At 36.4% G+C, this 19,108-nt stretch overlaps 1 protein-coding gene across 5 annotated transcripts in view; it reads left to right on the top strand.

Annotated features, from left to right (window-relative positions):
- dlp (glypican dally-like) overlaps positions 1 to 19,108 on the top strand; it is a 229,421-nt gene that overhangs the window by 111,242 nt on the left and 99,071 nt on the right. Inside the window, exons 1-2 of one of the 5 annotated variants that reach the window (XM_073987946.1) lie at positions 10,220 to 10,292; positions 12,156 to 12,216. The exons of 3 other annotated variants lie outside the window; for them this stretch is intronic. The gene's annotated coding sequence lies outside the window, so the exon portion shown is untranslated. Of the gene's footprint in view, positions 1 to 1,188; positions 2,804 to 10,219; positions 10,293 to 12,155; positions 12,217 to 19,108 lie in introns of those variants that run through there. One more of the 5 variants, XM_073987947.1, reaches the window with a different exon arrangement.

Below are 19,108 nucleotides of genomic sequence, written 5' to 3'. Positions count from 1 at the left end.
CAGACCAATAAGTTCAGGACTATGGTACCACATATGATTTATCATTTTGTTATTTCCTTTATGCGATATTTGTTTGTGAATGCCTTTCGTATTAAGTAAATCTTCAATGCGGTTTAGGTCTTGTTTTGGACCTAAAATATTTCTGAATATCGTTTTCAACATTTTTTGTATTAAACTCAATCTATTGTCTCTATTTCTTTTTAACCTATTGATAATGTTTACCCAATCTTGTTCATTATACGTTTAGTAAAATCAATAACCCAAACTCTCACTTATAACACACAGTTGTTGCCGTGTGGGATACCAAATAAATAAAAAAAATAGAAAAAACACTCTGGGGGCGTCCAGTCTCAAACGATTTAAACGCAAGGTGCTTCTATGGCCTCTTGTTCTTGGGAAGTGGGTTGGGCAGTAGTTTTAAAACACTCTCGCCTACTTCGAACTTCGATTTGTCAATCGCAGACTATTCTTATAGAAATCGCTTGAATATGTTTGGTTGATGTCCGGATGTGCTTCCAAACTTGCAGTCAAAAATCCCTCTCAACAATTTTCTAACAAGTTTGTACGGTTCAACCTAATATCTGCTCGAGCTGGTGAGACCCCATTTTTCTAGGCATTTGTACACTGCTAGTTCTTGTTTCTCCCATGATCTACTGTCAGTTTCAGGAACACCTAGGAGTTGTTCTTTACCTCAATGCGATACCAGAACAGCAACCCGTTTTTTCTTCCCTGTTTTGAGAATATCTGGTAATAGTTTTCCATGCCAGTGCACACAAATAGCCTCGTTCCTTGAAGCTGTTGCGTTTATTTTTCACGGTTTATTCTCCGCTGTTCACGGATAAAGCTTTTAGAGATATTATATGTGTAAGGATCCTATCCGATAGCTTCTACTGTAGCCATAATGATACTAGTAACGTTCCTATACACCTTACAGGGGTCCAGCACCAATGACAATTGCATAGTTACGATTTTCTTGAAGCCACACTTGATTGTTTTCGGGAAAGATGGTTCTTCAGATTCTACGATACGTTTAGCATCAAAACAAGACCTCATTGAAAATGTATTGAAATATGAAAACATTGACACACAAATTTCCGAAAAGGGAAATAACAACATAATTAATAATTTGTGGTATCTTAGTCATGAACTTGCTGACCTGGCATTATTTGATCCAGCAGTGCAAAAGAGCCAAAAGGCGACAAAAATCTTAACAAAGCAAAGATTAACATTTATTCAGAAATATTCGATCCAAACTTCCAAAAGAGCAACTGCTGAAAATCCTAGAAAAAGGTCTGGGATAATTCTTGTTGTTCAAGAGATCAAACATTAACTCTGAATTTCCAGGAGACACAAAGGATGGTAAACAACTTAAAAGTTGCGAACTACATAGCAGAGCGTTCTTCAAGTAGTCAGCTGTACCCAGATAGCTCCAAAACCACATGATGTCTGACTCTCGAATAAATTTAATTTAGAACAAAATGTAAAAGACAATTTATAAAAATGAAGAAAATGTTTTTTAATAGTCTCCATTTTCGCACAAAGGCGTACCTAGTCACGTTTTTCGGGACATTGGCTTTATTATCTCGAATTCTGTAATACCTATTTAGTATTAGATTTATTATATATACTTATATTTTGTTGTTCAGCAAGAAATGTTAAGAACAGAATGACCTTTAATTTAATGCTTAATATGAACAAAAAGCTTTAACCATTCCAGAGAAATGGGTCGCCGAAATCGCTAAATAGCCAAAAAATCGATATTTTCATAATGTTTAATTTAAAAATCAAACTTTGGTTTTGTTTTCGTTTTACTAATTTTCATAAATTTGCATACGTTAGAATTTCTTTGCTACTTTGAAGTACAACTTTGCGCTTACGGCACAAAGTAGTACTGTCAAACTTCTAACGAGTAACTAATGCATTGAGCGCCACTTTACAACACCTACGCTTTCGTTGTTGACACTTGTTAATTCGTTCTTGAATTTCGCCAAAGCAACAGCTTTTACAAAGGTAAATATTATCTACGATAATATTATAACCCAAATTCCTCAATAAAACCACTATTATTTTGAATCATTTACTGCCAAAAAATTTGTGTTTTTTTTTTCTCTTTTTTTCCATATTTATTTGCTACGCAAACATTTGGTCCTGAGCGAACCGGATAAACAATTGTTTACGACAATTATAAAGATCTTTCTCTTCTTCTATTTCCATAGAAGCAAGCCAACCACAACACATCCATCACCTCATTAATTCACCCTCATTTCCCTCATAATAATCATTAAAAAATCAAGGTACGTATCTCTATTTAAGAGTGCATTCGCGAGTGTTTCAATTTGTTTACTTTTTTCGAAAAAAATAATTGCAAACAAAAGACATAACCTACGGTCGTCTTACAATACGCGGCTTGTTGTTGTTGTTTTTATTCTCCCGTCAAACCTACTCGTCGCATGCAAAGTGATATTCCTTAAGAGATATTGCAAAACAAATAAAAATAAAACAAGTGAGAACAGTGAAAAAGTGGCTAAATATCGTTCAGTGGTTATTAATATTTTTTTTATTTTATCCACATACAAAAAGCCTACATAGTGTTTTACAACAAAAAATAAAGGCTAAAGAATAAAAAGAAATTAGAAAAATACAAAAACAAAATATACAGGCACTCAGTGAACCACATAACCACATTGACTGCATTAGCCAGTACTGTTGTTGTTGTTAATGTTGGATGGTCTTCTCACTGTTCCCACATCAAACCTTTGTATGCACACGAATAGGGTTACCCAAGTGGCGTGATAAATTTTTGGTAATAATTTTTTGTCGAAAATAAATTAAATTTTTTTTTGGAAAATATTTTCGGGTATTTTTACGAATACGTACGCGAATAAAAAATTGTTGGAAATTCGGGGCGTACTGTACAGTCGGTCCTCGATAAATACGAATATATATTATATTATTTTTTATTACGTAAATTATAATTTATATATTTCGAATTTTGATTTTTTATTGAATTTTAAAATTTTGGGAAAAAATTTAATACAGTTAACATTTTGTGGTCGTGTGCATCTTACAGTCCGTGCACACTACATTGTTGAATTAGTGTTTTTTGGTGAATTTTTTGAATTTTCTCAAAATAATTTCGGTTTTTTGAAAAAGTTTTGAACTTTTGGAAATTTTTTGGTATTTTCAATCAGTGATTGTATGTTCCGCATACACTGAGCGAAAATTATTGCTTTTTCACACACTGAAAAAAGTGAATTTTTGATTTTTTTTCTACTTTTCTCTCAAATTGGTGTAGTTTTCGCTACATTTTAAGGAAAAGTTTCTTCCACTTCATATTTACCGTGCAGTTTATTGGTTTTTTGCTGCTTAATAAATATTTTGTTGGTTTTTGAATAGAGTTTTTTCCAATTCTTCTTTCTTTGAGATACAAATCACATTGATTTTTGGGTTTTAATCTTTAATTCAAGTTTATTTTTTCGCAAGCTTGTCTCAATAATAGTTTTTTTTTTGGTCAATTATTGAATTTTCAACAATTTTTTGTTGGAAATTTATTGCAGACTTGTGGTTTTAGTCTTTGATTTGGTTTTAAAAGTCAATTAACCCATCAAAATGCCTTTGAGTTCTCTTCAATCCTTTATCAGAGCCACTGATTCTCTGGTAGAGTTCGTTGCGAAATTTGAAACTCTTCCAGATGAAGAGCTTGACACGTATTCCTTGGAAATTCATGGGGATGAAGCTAAGGTACTTTGGAATAAGGTTAAAGATCTCTTTGACAACTGCCTAGATGAGATTCAGTCAAGTGACCAGCCTTCGGCTAATGAACTCACGTCCCTTAATAGCAAGTATGATGTTGCATTTAAGTCCTATGTTAGGATATTATCCGCTGTAAATAGGAAAATAGACAAATTTCGTCCTTCAACGAAGAATCAAACTCCAGCTAGGATATCTAATCAAGCAAGCACTCCACGTGCAGCACAGCCTCTAGAAGAAGACATTGCTTCTGGTCTGAACGTTTCACGTCAAAGTGGTATATTTGGTGAAGGTTCTTTTGTTTCCAACGCTGAGAGTTGTCTACACAGTATTAATCTTCCGCCATGTGACATCGATGTCTTTAATGGTGACATTCTTACTTGGCCAACATTCAGGGATTTCTTTTCAGCTATTTATATTGATAATTCTCGCCTGAGTGATATTGAAAAATTGTGTCATCTGCTCAAGAAAACGAGTGGCGATGCACGAGATATTGTGTCAAAATTCCCTCTCACTCATAGAAGTTTTAGTTTAGCTTGGAAATCTTTAAAAGAAACCTATGATAATGTTCGCATTCTGGTTAACAACCAACTCAAGGTTCTTTTTGATCTTCCAGTTCTTGACAATGAAACGAGCGCTGGTTTGAAAGGTCTACAACGAGGTATAAATGGGTGCATTTCTGCCATGGCAATTTATGAAGTTGCTACTGAAAATTGGGACCCAATATTAGTTTTTCTTTGTCTGCAACGGCTTCCCAAAATTACAGTTACGCTGTGGGAACAAAGCATAAAAGATAAATCTGCGTTGTCTTCATGGAAAGATTTGGATCTCTTTCTAACGGAAAGAATTCAAACTCTTACTTGTCTTAGGGATATAAAAGGAATCGATTCCAACAAACGATCAGAGCAGAAGAAAGTTAGGACCCATTTTACGAATGCGGCCCCATCGAAATCTTCACAATCCTCTGGTGAAAAGTGTTGTATACTGTGTCCCAGGCAATTCCATCATTTAAGATTATGTCCAGAATTTAGAAAGCGCTCTTCGGCCGACCGTTTCTCACTAGCAAAACGACACAAGCTTTGCATTAATTGTCTTTCTCCAGGTCATGACGTTAGGAATTGTACTAGCTCCCACAGTTGTTCAAGGTGCAACAAACGTCATCATACTTTACTCCATCATGATACGGTACAAAATAACAGTTCTAATAATAGAACGACGACGTCGCAACCCCCATTGCAATCAGAATTTGTTCCAACCAATTCCCAATCCAATCAAACTAACCCAAATATCGCTACAACGTCATCAGGTCAGATTTCGAGCTCCAATAGGCAAGTATTCCATACTTCGCAAAACAGGACAGTTCTATTGGGCACAGCTATGGTGAACCTTGTTCACCGGGGTATTACGTATCCAGCTCGGGCTCTAATAGATCCTGCTTCTGAAGCATCATTTATAACTGAAAGGTTACAACAGCGTCTTGGTATAGCCACATCCTCCACTCAAGCTACAATATCAGGAGTAAATCAGGCTGTTTCGATAATGTCACGAAAGTCATGTTCCTTATGTGTAGGTTCCCCTGTAGATACTACGATCTTTATGGAAATGACAGCCTTAGTAGTTCCCACTATCTCAGGCAATCTTCCGTCCTTCTCCATTAGCAAAGAACTTGCATCTAGAATGCCAAATTTACGTTTGGCAGATAGAAATCTATTTGACTGTCGTCCAGTAGACATGTTAATAGGAGCAGATCTGTATCCGAAAATACTTCTTCAGGGGATACAGTCTAATATACTAGGGTCTTTAGTCGCACAGAAAACCGTTTTCGGCTGGATTATTACAGGTCCAGTCCCCAACAATAACATTTCTTCTTCTAGTAACGTCACTACCTTTTCAACAAATGTGAAATATTCCCACGAAGAGAAGCTCAACGAGACTCTACTTCGTTTCTGGGCACTAGAAGAAGTCCCAAAGCGCAAATTATTGTCTCCTTCAGACCAATTTTGTGAGGATAACTTCAAACGAACCACTCATAGGGATTCTAATGGAAGATACGTCGTATCACTTCCCATTAAACATGAATTCATAGGCCAACTAGATCTCGGACACTCTAGGACGAATTGTCTACGACAATTTCTTCGTAATGAGGCATCACTCCTTAGAAAACCAGAAGTTAAGGAAATTTACGATGGAGTGGTTCGTGAATATTTAGAGTTAGATCATATGAGGCCAGTTTCGACAACGTCGACAAACTCTTCGGTTTGTTATCTGCCTCATCACCCCGTTATCAACCCCGATAAACAAACAACCAAATTAAGGGTGGTTTTTAACGCATCTAACAAAACATCTAATGGGAAAAGCCTCAACGACATTCTTCACGTCGGTCCGACTTTACAACTGGACTTGGTCCTCCTCATTATTCGATGGAGATTATATAAATATGTTTTTAATTGTGACATTACCCAAATGTATCGTCAGATACGGGTAGACCCAGCTCATACTTCTCTTCAAAGGATTCTGTTTCGGGATTCTCCCAATAATCCTATACAGGATTATGAGTTACAAACTGTAACCTTCGGAGTTAACTGTGCTCCTTACTTAGCCATACGGACTTTGTTACAGTTAGCTCATGATACTGAATCCGATTTTCCGCTGGCGGCACATATCTTACGTAAGTGCATGTACGTTGACGATGTCCTAACGGGATACCATGATTTGGAGACTGCCCATAGGTCTAGGGACCAACTTATTAGTGCATTAGGTTCCGCCAAATTTGAGTTGAGAAAATGGACATCTAACGATCGCTCCATCCTAGACCCCCTTCCCGTTGAACATTTGATAGACTCTAAGCTTCTTAACTTCGTGGAAGCTAGTAGCTCTAAGCCTCTGGGTATTAGATGGAATGCTCAGTTGGATATGTTCTATTTTAATGTCAAGCCCCTTGCCATCAAAGATAATTATACCAAAAGGGAAGTTTTGTCTGCAATTGCTAAGTTGTTCGATCCCATAGGTTGGTTGAGCCCCGTAATTGTAGTAGCCAAGATTATAATGCAGCGTATTTGGTTAGATAAGATTGATTGGGACGATTCGCTTCCGTCTACGACGGCACATGAATGGCATAGCTTCGTAGAAACTTATCAGGGCGTTAATTCGATTCAAATACCTCGTTGGGTTAAATATGTGCCTGATTGTGTAGCCGAACTTCATATATTTTCTGATGCCTCGGAAAAGGCATACGCGGGGGTGGTGTACATCCGTATCATTGCCTTTAATGGTGAAATTTTTACATTTTTGCTTTCTAGCAAAACAAAAGTAGCACCGATCAAATCCATTTCTCTCCCTCGACTAGAATTATGTGGTGCAGTTTTAGCTTCAGAACTGTATAAATCGATTGTAGCTGAAATTGATATATCTTTTCAAAAAGTTTACTGTTGGACCGATTCCACGATCGTCCTTTCATGGTTAAAGAAAACCCCTTCGACATGGTCCACTTTTGTTGCAAATAGGGTATGTAGGATACATGAAAACGTGGGTCAAAGTAATTGGTTTCACGTACGATCTGAAGACAATCCTGCTGACTTAGGCAGCCGAGGACTTTCACCGTCAGAGTTGTCATTGTCAGAAATTTGGTGGCATGGACCACAATGGCTTCGTCAAGATTCTTCGCAGTGGGATATTCAGTCTACTCCTGTTCCTGATACGAACATTGAAATGCGCCCAGTAAGGTGCCATGTTTCTTTCTTTTCGGAACATAAGGATATACTGGATGATTTTTCAGATCTAGATAGGGCGCTACGCGCTGTTGCAATGGTTTACCGTTTTTTCCATAAAACTCATCCTTTGCATAAAGGTCGACATACTTTCGATGGAAAACATCCTACGGCCATGGAAATAAAAAATGCAAGATTACGTCTTGCTATAGTAGCTCAGAAAGTTCACTTTCCGGATGAGTATTATTGTTTAATAAACAAAAAACCGTTGAGTTCAAAAAGTTCTCTGCTCCCCCTTAATCCTACGTTAGATGATAGGGGAGTTATTCGACTCAATGGACGGTTAGCACAATGTCCAACATTGCCTCTTACTGAGAAACATCCAATTATATTACCATACAATTGCAGGTTATCGCTTCTTTTGGTGGAATACTTCCATCATATATCCTTTCACGGAGGAATTCAGTTGGTTTTACGTATGTTACGCATGCAATATTGGATACCTCGAGCAACGTCGTTGATTCGTAAGGTTATAAGAAAATGCAAACCTTGCATTTTAGAAAAGAAAAGGTCGTGTTCTCAAATTATGGCATCTCTACCTCCGGAGAGAACTGTCATAACAAGGCCATTTGCCACTACTGGCATAGATTTCGCTGGTCCTTTCGACATCAAGTCTTTTACAGGTCGTTGTTGTAGAATTACTAAGGGCTACGTATGTGTATTTGTGTGCTTTTCAACGAAAGCACTACATCTAGAAGCCACATCAGATTTGTCAACGACAACATTTTTAGAGGCATTTCAAAGGTTTATTTCACGCCGTGGTTGCCCAAAAACAATATTCTCAGACAATGGTACCAATTTCGTTGGTGCGTCTAGAGAATTAGAGCGTGACTTCAAGGCTGTACTTCATGAAGGTCGTGATAGGGTGTGTTCACAATATAGTTATCAGGAGCTTTCATGGAAATTCATCCCAGCTGGAGCACCACATATGGGTGGGCTCTGGGAAGCTGCGGTTAAGAGTTTTAAGTTGCACTTTAGAAGACACGCTAGCAACCTAAAATATACTTTCGAAGAGTTATCAACGATACTCTCTCGAATTGAAGCGTGCTTGAATTCTCGGCCTTTGTGCCCAATGAATGATAGTCCCGAAAATGCTGTAGCGCTAACACCGGGTCATTTTCTAATAGGGTCTCCAATTCTTGCTCCTGTAGAACCATTAATTGACGAAGCTCCGTTGCATATCGTGAATCGGTATCGTAAGATAAAAGCGCTTACTCAGCAATTCTGCCAACGGTGGAAAGAAGAGTACCTGCAGAGTCTGCAAAAGCGTTACAAATGGCAGCATCCGCAGCGCGATATACAAACGGATGATATCGTAGTCATTCGTCATGAACAATTGCCTCCCACATCGTGGAAGTTAGGTCGCGTAATTAACGTTTATCCCGGTAGCGACGGTCACGTTCGAGTCGCCGATGTACGAACCGAAAACGGAATTGTAAGACGACCAGTAGTCAAATTGGTCATTTTGACCAATTAAAATAAATAATTGTTTAATTCTCTTCACTTCGCGGCCTCTCTATCTTTTCACAGAATGGAAAATATTGGTAAGATGGCTGCAACTCTTCCCGACTATGAGGGTCTCACCCCCATGTCTGACGAGGAAAGAGAAGTTGACGTTCCATTGGCACCATCTCAGGAGGTATCGTCAAACCCTACGGCGGAAACGACCTCAACAGAACCAGGTCCTACGACTGAGGCTACGGAAGCTGATACTCCCATGCAGGAGATTCCACCAGCACTGACTTCGCAGAAATTAGAAGAGCCGATCCAGGCCGGGAGCACTGAATCCGTTCCTCCCTCAGAGGAGATCGTGGGTTCTGGTGTAATACCTGTTGGTGGACATCAAGGGTCGACGAAGGGTTCAAAACCGGGAACGAGAAACTCTGGCTCAAGTGGCGGTTTAAAGTCAACCGGATGTCCTCTTTGCCATAAGGCGCATCCATTAAGGAGGTGCAGAAGATTCCGAGGCATGTCCTTGGAAAAAAAGGTCCGGACGTTGGTCTCTCGACACATCTGCTCCAACTGCCTTTGCGCATCCCACTCCTTCCGAGAGTGCACAAGTGAGCAGAGGTGTCGAGAATGCAATGAGAAGCACCACACTCTTCTGCACCCCTGTTTGTCGCGAGAGGAGTCTAAGAACCTCCAACACCTTCGTCCTTCTTCGGGTCTGTCCGTCTCGACACGTCCGCCTGCACTCCCTTGTCCGTCTGTAGTGAGGTACAACCCTGTACACACATTCAGCATCCAACCAATGGTAACCCTGGGTCCCACTGTTGTGTGCAACTTGGTGTTCGGTGATCGACGTTATCCAGTACGGGCCCTGTTGGATCCGTGTGCAGGTAACAGTCGCATCTGTCGATCCTTGGTAGAGTCAATGCAGCTCTCTCCAATTAATGTTGACCAGGACCAGTACTGTCCCCTCAACTTGGAGTCCTTTTACAGTCGAAGTGAGAGACTGTTAGTGTCTGCAAGGGTCTCCGACTTGCAGCACATCATAACTCCATCAGCAACAGCTTCAGATACCATTAAGGACCACTACGGTGGCATGATGCTAGCGGATCCCCAGTTTTTCAGGGCTGGCCGCATTGCTATGGTGTTAGGCCCGGATGTTTACCCCCGAATCATGAAGCCACAAACATATGCGAGTCCGGGTTTCCCGTGGGCACAGCTCACCATTTTTGGTTGGGTTGTCTCCGGTACATGTCCCATGTAACCCTTTTTTGTGATGGCAGCCATACGGTGTCCCGCGACCTGCGTGCTTTACGAGCTCGTTTAGTAGGTATTTTGAAAAGCAGTATTATAATTGCGTTGGCTCTCCGAGCACCTTGATATTGAAAAAATGAATTTAAAAATATACATATATACTGAAATGAATTAAAATTAATTTTTTTCCACTTTGTTTTATGTATATATAATTCTATCTTGTTGCAACATGGCTAGATGTTGCAATGCTGGCGGCAATGTTTAATTTAAAAATCAAACTTTGGTTTTGTTTTCGTTTTACTAATTTTCATAAATTTGCATACGTTAGAATTTCTTTGCTACTTTGAAGTACAACTTTGCGCTTACGGCACAAAGTAGTACTGTCAAACTTCTAACGAGTAACTAATGCATTGAGCGCCACTTTACAACACCTACGCTTTCGTTGTTGACACTTGTTAATTCGTTCTTGAATTTCGCCAAAGCAACAGCTTTTACAAAGGTAAATATTATCTACGATAATATTATAACCCAAATTCCTCAATAAAACCACTATTATTTTGAATCATTTACTGCCAAAAAATGTGTGTTTTTTTTTCTCTTTTTTTCCATATTTATTTGCTACGCAAACACATAATGTCGAGGCCCCAGTGGCACATGTTAACATATTCCAATTGTGCTCAAACTTTGAAGTCTTAAAATCTGACCAAACTAAAAACTTTATGCGGTTGCCGCCTTAAAAAATCCGACATCGATTTGTTCCCTTTGAACAATAACCAGCCCAACGCTATAAATTATAACAAAGAAAATATTGAATTTTACATAGAACGTTTGATATTTTATAAAATTTTATATTTTTGCATAGTTTAATAATAAAAAATTGTATTACAATACCATTCTTTTATACCCTACACCACACTGTCGTAAGAGGTCTCGATAACACAATAATCTGCTAAAAAATCGACTTTAAACAGCCAACTATCTTAATTTAGAACACTTTGAAGATTTTTGACGATTTTTCTAACATTAATTGACAATTTTACGACTTTTATGACGATTTTCGGCCAAAAACTGTTTGCATATTTTGCATATTTTTTGCATATTCTGCATATTTTTTTGCATTTGCATATTTTTTGCATATTTTGCATATTTTTTGCATATTTTGCATATTTTTTGCATATTTTGCATATTTTTTGCATATTTTGCATATTTTTTGGCATATTTTTTGCATATTTTTTGCATATATTTTGCATATTTTTTGCATATTTTTTGCATGTTTTTGATATGACCCCAAATATCGAAAAGTTGACCCTTGAAACGCCTAGATCCAAAATTTGAGTCCAATCGGATGAGAAATAAAAAACATGCAAAAATCCGATGTCTATATATAACTCATCTTCGAACTTAAACTAAGTTTGGACAAAATATTACGAAAGTCAAATTTTGGACCGAATCGGTTGATCCTTTCAAGAGTTATCGTACGCACCAGTCAGCCAGACAGACAGGCGGACGGACATGGCTAAATTAACTCAAAATTGTCTAAAACGGATTTCGTCCAAATATACTTTGGGTATAAATAAGATGCTGAGGGTATAATAAGATTTAATTTAATTCTAAAATTGAAATTTAATTTATATTTGGCCGCAGTAGGTAGATATTATATAATCTGATCCATATCATTAATCATTATGGCGAGTTTATTAAATAGTTACGGCGATATAGAGCTATTCGTATAACAAGTTAAAATAACAATTAATCATTTAAGAAAAAAAATTAATACTCCACACAAGACAAATTCTTTATGATTGTTTCGATTTTATTTACACAATGATTTTATAAAAAGCTTTATAATTTATTTGTATTATGACTTAATTAAAAAATTATGAAAAATTATTAAAATACATTTTTATCTTTTTTCTTTTTGTTTTTTCTTTTTAGGTATGTTTTGCAATCTTAATTAAAAAAATAATAATGTTTATTATTATATTTTGGCTAAAATGTAAGTAGATTACCCCTCGAGTCTTTGTGTGAATCTGTCACCAATGTATGCCCAAGGAGCACATGATATCAAATTAATTAAAACATCTTTTGACGCACTTTAGTGTTCTTCTACCCATCATCTGTTTTTAGTGATATGCATCTTAATATCGACAGACATAGACTATTGTCAGTTAATATATTTTTATTTATAAAAATGCATTTTAAATTGTTGCACACAAATGGTCATCGGAAAAAATGGTCTGATGGTCATCAGAATGGCCTTAAAGTGATTTCACTGATGCAACTTAATTTAAATTTATTTTCACAAAGGGAAATTTGTTCGGCTTTGGGATGATAGAAAAATTCAAGGCAAACAATGCTGCTCGAAACATTAGCAACTGGTCTCATACATATTATAAATAGAGTTTCCAATGTTCAAGTTCATGCATATTTTCTAAAACGAAAAATACTGATTTCGTCTGAAAGAGATTGAAGAGCAAGCAACCAAAAACTGTTGTTGATAAAAATTGTATTGAAAAAACTAATTCATACATATTATGAATAGTGTTCAAAAAGTGTTAACAATGTTCAGATTCATGCATGTTATGAGCGCTGCCCCTAAGTTTATGCATATTATGAATGCTGTTCCTAAAACGAAAAATACTGGTTTTCTTCTGAGAGAGATTTAAAAGTAAGCACCTAAATACTGTTTTTATTAAAAATTGAATTCATACATAATATTAATAATGTACAAAAAGTGTTTACAATATTCAGATTCATGCATATTATTAACACTGTTCCTTAAACCACATATTGCCAATGTCATTTTAAAAGGCACCAAAATTGACGTTAAAGTCGGTTATTTCCGAATATTTTCGCAGGGTTCTTTATATTTTCTTATATTATTGTGTGTTAACTGTTGTTTCACGTTTGTAAAGCTTCATTAGTCGTAAGTATTTCTATTTTTTTTTCTTTCAAAATTGTTTAAAAATCTCAAAAGTTTTGAGAGTTTCAAGGGAGATGCAGTTTATTTAAAATTATCGGGGTACGAATTCTACTGTACATTTTTATACCCTCAACCGTAGTATGGAGGGTATATTAAGTTTGTTTTTCCCTTTGTAAAACACATTGAAATAACCATTTGCGACCCTATAAAGTATATATATTCTTGATCAGGATAAAATTCTGAGTCGATCTAGATGTCCGTCTGTTGTAATCACTCTAGCGTCCGCAAAAATCGAGCTAGAGAGCTAGATTTTTGCACCCAATTATCTGTTTTCCATAGGCAGGTCAAGTTAAAAGAGGGTCTATATCGGCTTAATTTTGGTACAGCCCCCATATAACGGTACCTCCCGATTTTCGGTATTTTTAGTGTTTTAGCTACAATTATAAATCGAACTAGCTGTAATTTGACATTTGAGGTTCTTAGGGGTCACAACACTTCTTCACTAAAAACTGTCAGCATAGGTCCATGTTTACGTGTAGTCCCCTCATAATGATACCTCCGGATTTCCGATATTTTGAGGATTTTAGTTACAATTTTTTAACCGAACTAGCTGTAATTTGACATTTGAGGTTCTTAGGGGTCACAACTAGAGTTGTGCCAAAGGAACTATATGGAACTATCTAGTTCACTTCGCAGTTCCAATGGCCCACATTTTTTCTTTGAACAAACTGCGTATACTTAACATCACACGTTATATTTCATGATGTTACTCATACGTTTTGGAACTAGTACAAGGAACTAGGAACTAGATTACCCAACTCTAGTCACAACACTTCTCCACCAAAAACTGCCAACATAGGCCAATGTTTAGGTACCTCCAGATTTTCGGTATTTTGAGGGTAACTGCTACCTTTTTATCCGAACTAGCTGTAATTTGACATTTGAGGATCTTAGGGTTCACATCACTTCCTTACCGAAAATTGTCAACATAGGTCCAAGTTTAGGTGTAGTCCCCTTATAACGGATTTCCAGATTTTCGGTATTTTGATGATTTTAGTTACAATTTTTCACCGAACTAGCTGTCAACATAGGTCCATGTTTAGGTACCTCCCGATTTTCGGTATTTTGAGGTTTTTTGCTACTATTTTTATTCGAACTAGCAGTAATTTGACATTTGATGCTCATAGGGGCTCACAACACTTCTTCACTAAAAACTGTCAACATAGATAGATCCATGTTTAGGTATAGCCCCCATATAACAGTACCTCCCGATTTTTGGTATTTTGAGGACTTTAGTTACAGTTTTTAACCGAACTAGCTGTAATTTGACATTTGAGGTTCTTAGGGGTCACAGCAGTTCCTTACCGAAAATTGTCAACATAGGTCCATGTTTAGGTATAACCCCTATATAACGGTACCTTCGGATTTTCGGTATTTTGAGGATTTTTGCTACTATTTTTATTCGAACCAGCAGTAATTTGACATTTGAGGTTCTTAGGGGTCACAGCACTTCCTCACCGAAAATTGTCAATATAGCGCCATGTTTAGGTATAGCCCCCATATAACGGTACCTTCGGATTTTCGGTATTTGAGGATTTTAGTTGCAATTTTTAACCGAACTAGCTGTAATTTGACATTTGATGCTCATAGGGACTCACAACACTTCTTCACAAAAACTGTCAACATAGGTCCATGTTTAGGTATAGCCCCCATATAACAGTACCTCCCGATTTTCGGTATGTTGAGGGTTTTTGCTACTATATTTATCCGAACAAGCTGTAATTTGACATTTGAGGTTCTTAGGGGTCACAGCATTTCTTCCCCAAAAACTGTCAAAATAGGTCCATGTTTAGGTATAGCCCCCATATAACAGTACCTCCCGATTTTCGATATTTTGAGGGTTTTTGTTACTATTTTTATCCGAAATAGCTGTAATTTGACATTTGAGGTCCTTAGGGGCCACAGCACTTCCTCACCGAAAATTTTCAACATAGGTCCATGTTTAGGTATAGCGCCCATATAACGGTACCTCCGGATTTTCGGTCTTTTTTAACCGAACTAGCTGTAATTTGACATTTGATGCTCATAGGGGCTCACAACACTTCTTCACAAAAACTGTCAACATAGGTCCATGTTTAGGTATAGCCCCAAATATAACAGTACCTCCCGATTTTCGATATTTTGAGGATTTTTGCTACTATTTTGGTCACATACAGTGGTCACGATACTTCTTTACTAAAAATCGTCAACATAGCTCCATGTTTTGGTATAGCCCCCATATAACGATATCTGCCGATTTTCGGTATTTGAGGGTCTTAGCTACATTATTTGACGCAACTACCCGTAAGCTGCAGTTACAAAACTTTTCCACCAAAAATTGTCAAGATTGGTCGACACTTTGATATAGCCCCATAGGGGGTACCTTTCACCTGTTTGAACATTTGAACATATTTCAGATTAGATTGGATAATTTAGGCATTTTGGGTTATCCGTGGTCGAAAACTTTTTGCACCTAAAATTTAGCTCAGAAAAGGAAACTAATTATTCCATTTGTATTAAGAGTATTTTATGGTAGAGGGCATAAAAAGTTCGTCCCAGCCGAACTTAACGACTTTTAACTTGTTAAATTTCCACCATTCCAAAAATGTTTCTTCACAAGTAATGTGTTCAATTGTTCACTTCTTTCCAATTGTCGCATAAATGATTTTAACGAGCTTTAAATTGAAGATGTCAAATTAAATTGAAAAGTCGCACAACTAAATTTGTTAATTTTTTTCTGAAAGCGAACAAAAAAAAACTCGACTTTAAGTTCATTGTAACAAGGGCGATTTTTTTCAATGAAAATGAGAAAAATTCTTTTCTTAAAATGGAAAATAATAGCAGAAAAACATATTATTTTTTTTTTTTAGAAATCCATCCTATAAAATTAAGACCAGCCGTTTATTTATCAAACTCTTTAGTTCTAAATAAGCCTCTCTTGATTTTTTTTTCTTTTACAAAGAAGAGAATTTCGAATTTCTACATACATACATAGTTTGTTCATCGTCTACACTGGCCATTGAAAACTAAAATAATTAAATCATTGCAAATAAATAGAAAATTGACATCATTCTCGCGTCATAGGCTTCTCTGACGCAAATCAAAGTAAAATACATATTTTTTAAATTTTGTATTGATTAGGCAGCAATTAATGGCATAGTCAGTCAGCCAAGCGGGCGAATTGGTGTCAAACAAAATATTTTTATATCTAGAATTAAAAGAAAACAAACAAAAAATGTGGAAATACAAAAATCAATATTACCACCCCATTTCAATTTAAAAAAGCGAATTGCGAAAAATTTGTTTACCACATGCCTCAACACGGCAAACAAATTCAAGTAGTAACGGATGCCAGGAGTGTTTTTAAGAGGTTATTGCCAAAACCATATCAAAAATGCCGGCAGGCAAACTGGCTGCCAGGCACTACAATCATACGAAAATCTATAAAATTAAAAAAAACAACTGTTCTGTGAATGAGGCTGCTAATAAAAATGGGCCCACAACGGCACCAAAGCAACATAGCTAACAAAATCCCCATGGGAGCTCAGGAATCAATGAATGGATGAATGGTTCAAATGTATGAATGAATGATGGTCTCAATTGAGAAAATATTTCAGATGAGAAACACACACTATTTTTTTGATTGGTTGATGGTCTCCATTGCCATAAAAACTTATTTTTTGATACCAAAAGCCTCAAGGACCACTTGAAATTTTATTGAGTGAACGTTGATTTATGGGAATAGGCCGCAAAATTTTGCAACTGATTAAGTGATTATTGGAAGTCTTTAAAATAGATCACAAGTAAATTTCATTTCGCCATAATTTTCACTTCTTTTTTATCGGCTGCAAGTATATACGAAGCTGGGCTTATCACCATCTTAAAAAAATACTCATCTTTATTGTGTTATTATTTTTTTGCGGTGGCTATGACGCCGGTCATAACCACAAAAACAATAACCATTGTTGTTTTTGTTTTTTTTTTTCATTTTTATTATATTCAAAACGGAAATATCATTCCACTGCCATTACTTAAAGTATCTTTGTTTTTATTTCTTTCATTCCTTCTCAGCTGGTTGTGCTTCCTTTTTCTCGTTTGGCTCATCTTTTGACTGTTGGGGGTAATCATGGCATTGGAATGTTACTTATCTCTTCTTGGTTGCGGATGAAAACTGCATGAGTGCATCTTCAATATTGGCCATGGCTTTTGCTTGCGGACCATCGTTGGTGGGTTCTCCATTAAAATCCATTATTTTAAGGACCACCCGGTGAATGAGACAATTTTTTATCCACATGCTTTTTTGTGATTTCCCCATAAACACGATTATTAAAAAGCAAATTAACATTTAAATTAAGATAGTATCTTGGCTTCTATTGCTTGTCTAGACACATATTAAACACTTGTTTTTAATAAAGTGTCATCATATGGGACAAATGGAGACGGCAAGAAATTGTCTATTCCCTCTCCATTTTATGTCCGGCCGGAAAGGATAACCAACTTCCCTGTCATTGTCCTTTGGCAAATTAAATATATGTATTTTCGATATCTTCAATAATATCAATTGATAACATGTCAATTTTTATGATTTTCCTTCCTTCCCCTCTTTCTTCTTTATTGTCCTTCTCTACCTATGTATGTTCAAAATATCTTTGTATGAAGTCATTTTCTTGCTGTAAGTAAATTTAATATCATTGACTTCAGCAAAAAAAGAAACGAACAAATCGAAAAACAAGAATGCAAACAAAAACCCATAATTTTCATAAACAAAGAAGTCAATGAAACTGGTAATGGTCGGACAACAACAATAACAACATCATCAAGAAAAAATGTGATGACACAAACAGAAGATGATGACCAGGACAAATGAATAGAATTCAAAGCAAAAAAGCAAGCAAAAGGTTTTTGTTACAAATGAACGAGGTAAGAGTGAAAATACGAAGGTTAAGTTAGGAGTTGCGCAACTAGGCGAGAAAAAAGAATTTAATGTGGTTATTAGGATATACATACTATGACACTTTCTTCTGCAGTTAACTCCAATTTTTTACTCTCAGTCTCATGGCTCAGTCTCATATTTATATTAGGGCGCCCAAAAAAACTACAAAAAAAAAAATGAAAGGACAACCCCCTATTTTTTCATTAGATCCAAAACACCTTATATATGAAATTTTATGCCGATCGATATCCATGCCACCTAAGCGATATTTTTCATAGTAATTTGCATGGGACCAAAGGTGAATTTTTACGACAATTCTCTAAAGGCCGTATTTATGATCCAATCGATGAAAAAACTAGTTAGATCATTAATGTGGCTAAAAATCAAAAATGTACAAAAATTAATGATGATCGGTGTATTCTAGGACCTATAGTAAAATTTTATGACAAACAATTTTGTAGAATATTTTGATCTGATATCATCACATTCTAAAGGAGTTTTTGAACAATTTAATTTTTGAAAGAAAAGTACCAAAAAGACCCCATTAACGACCTGCTAAAATATTCCCCACATTCTTGTCAATAAATTTGCCAAAGGCCAAAAATGCAAGGATTTCAAGGTACCTTCGTCCAAACATACAATTTTAGGTTGAAAAAATTTTCGACCACGGATACCACAAATGCCAATTATCGAATCTAATCTAAAAAAATATGTTCAGTCGGGTGAAATGGTCCACCTACGGGGCTACATCAAAGTGTGGATATATCATTAAATTTTTGGTGGAAAAATTGTATTACTGCAGGGAACCTCAAAACTCAAATTACGTGTAGTTCCGTCAAAAAAATTTAGCTAAAACCCTCAAAATTCCGAAAATCGGGGGTACCGTTATATGGGAGCATTACCAAAACATGGACCTATGTTGACGATTTTTATACCCTCAGCATTTATGCTAACGAGGGTATATACACTTTCATACGGGCAAAATGCGCCTCA

The sequence above is a fragment of the Musca autumnalis genome, unplaced genomic scaffold, assembly GCF_047663935.1.
Source record: "Musca autumnalis isolate F117 unplaced genomic scaffold, ASM4766393v1 scaffold_4, whole genome shotgun sequence".
Lineage (NCBI taxonomy): Eukaryota > Metazoa > Arthropoda > Insecta > Diptera > Muscidae > Musca > Musca autumnalis.
This window is presented reverse-complemented; position numbering and strand designations above follow the sequence as displayed.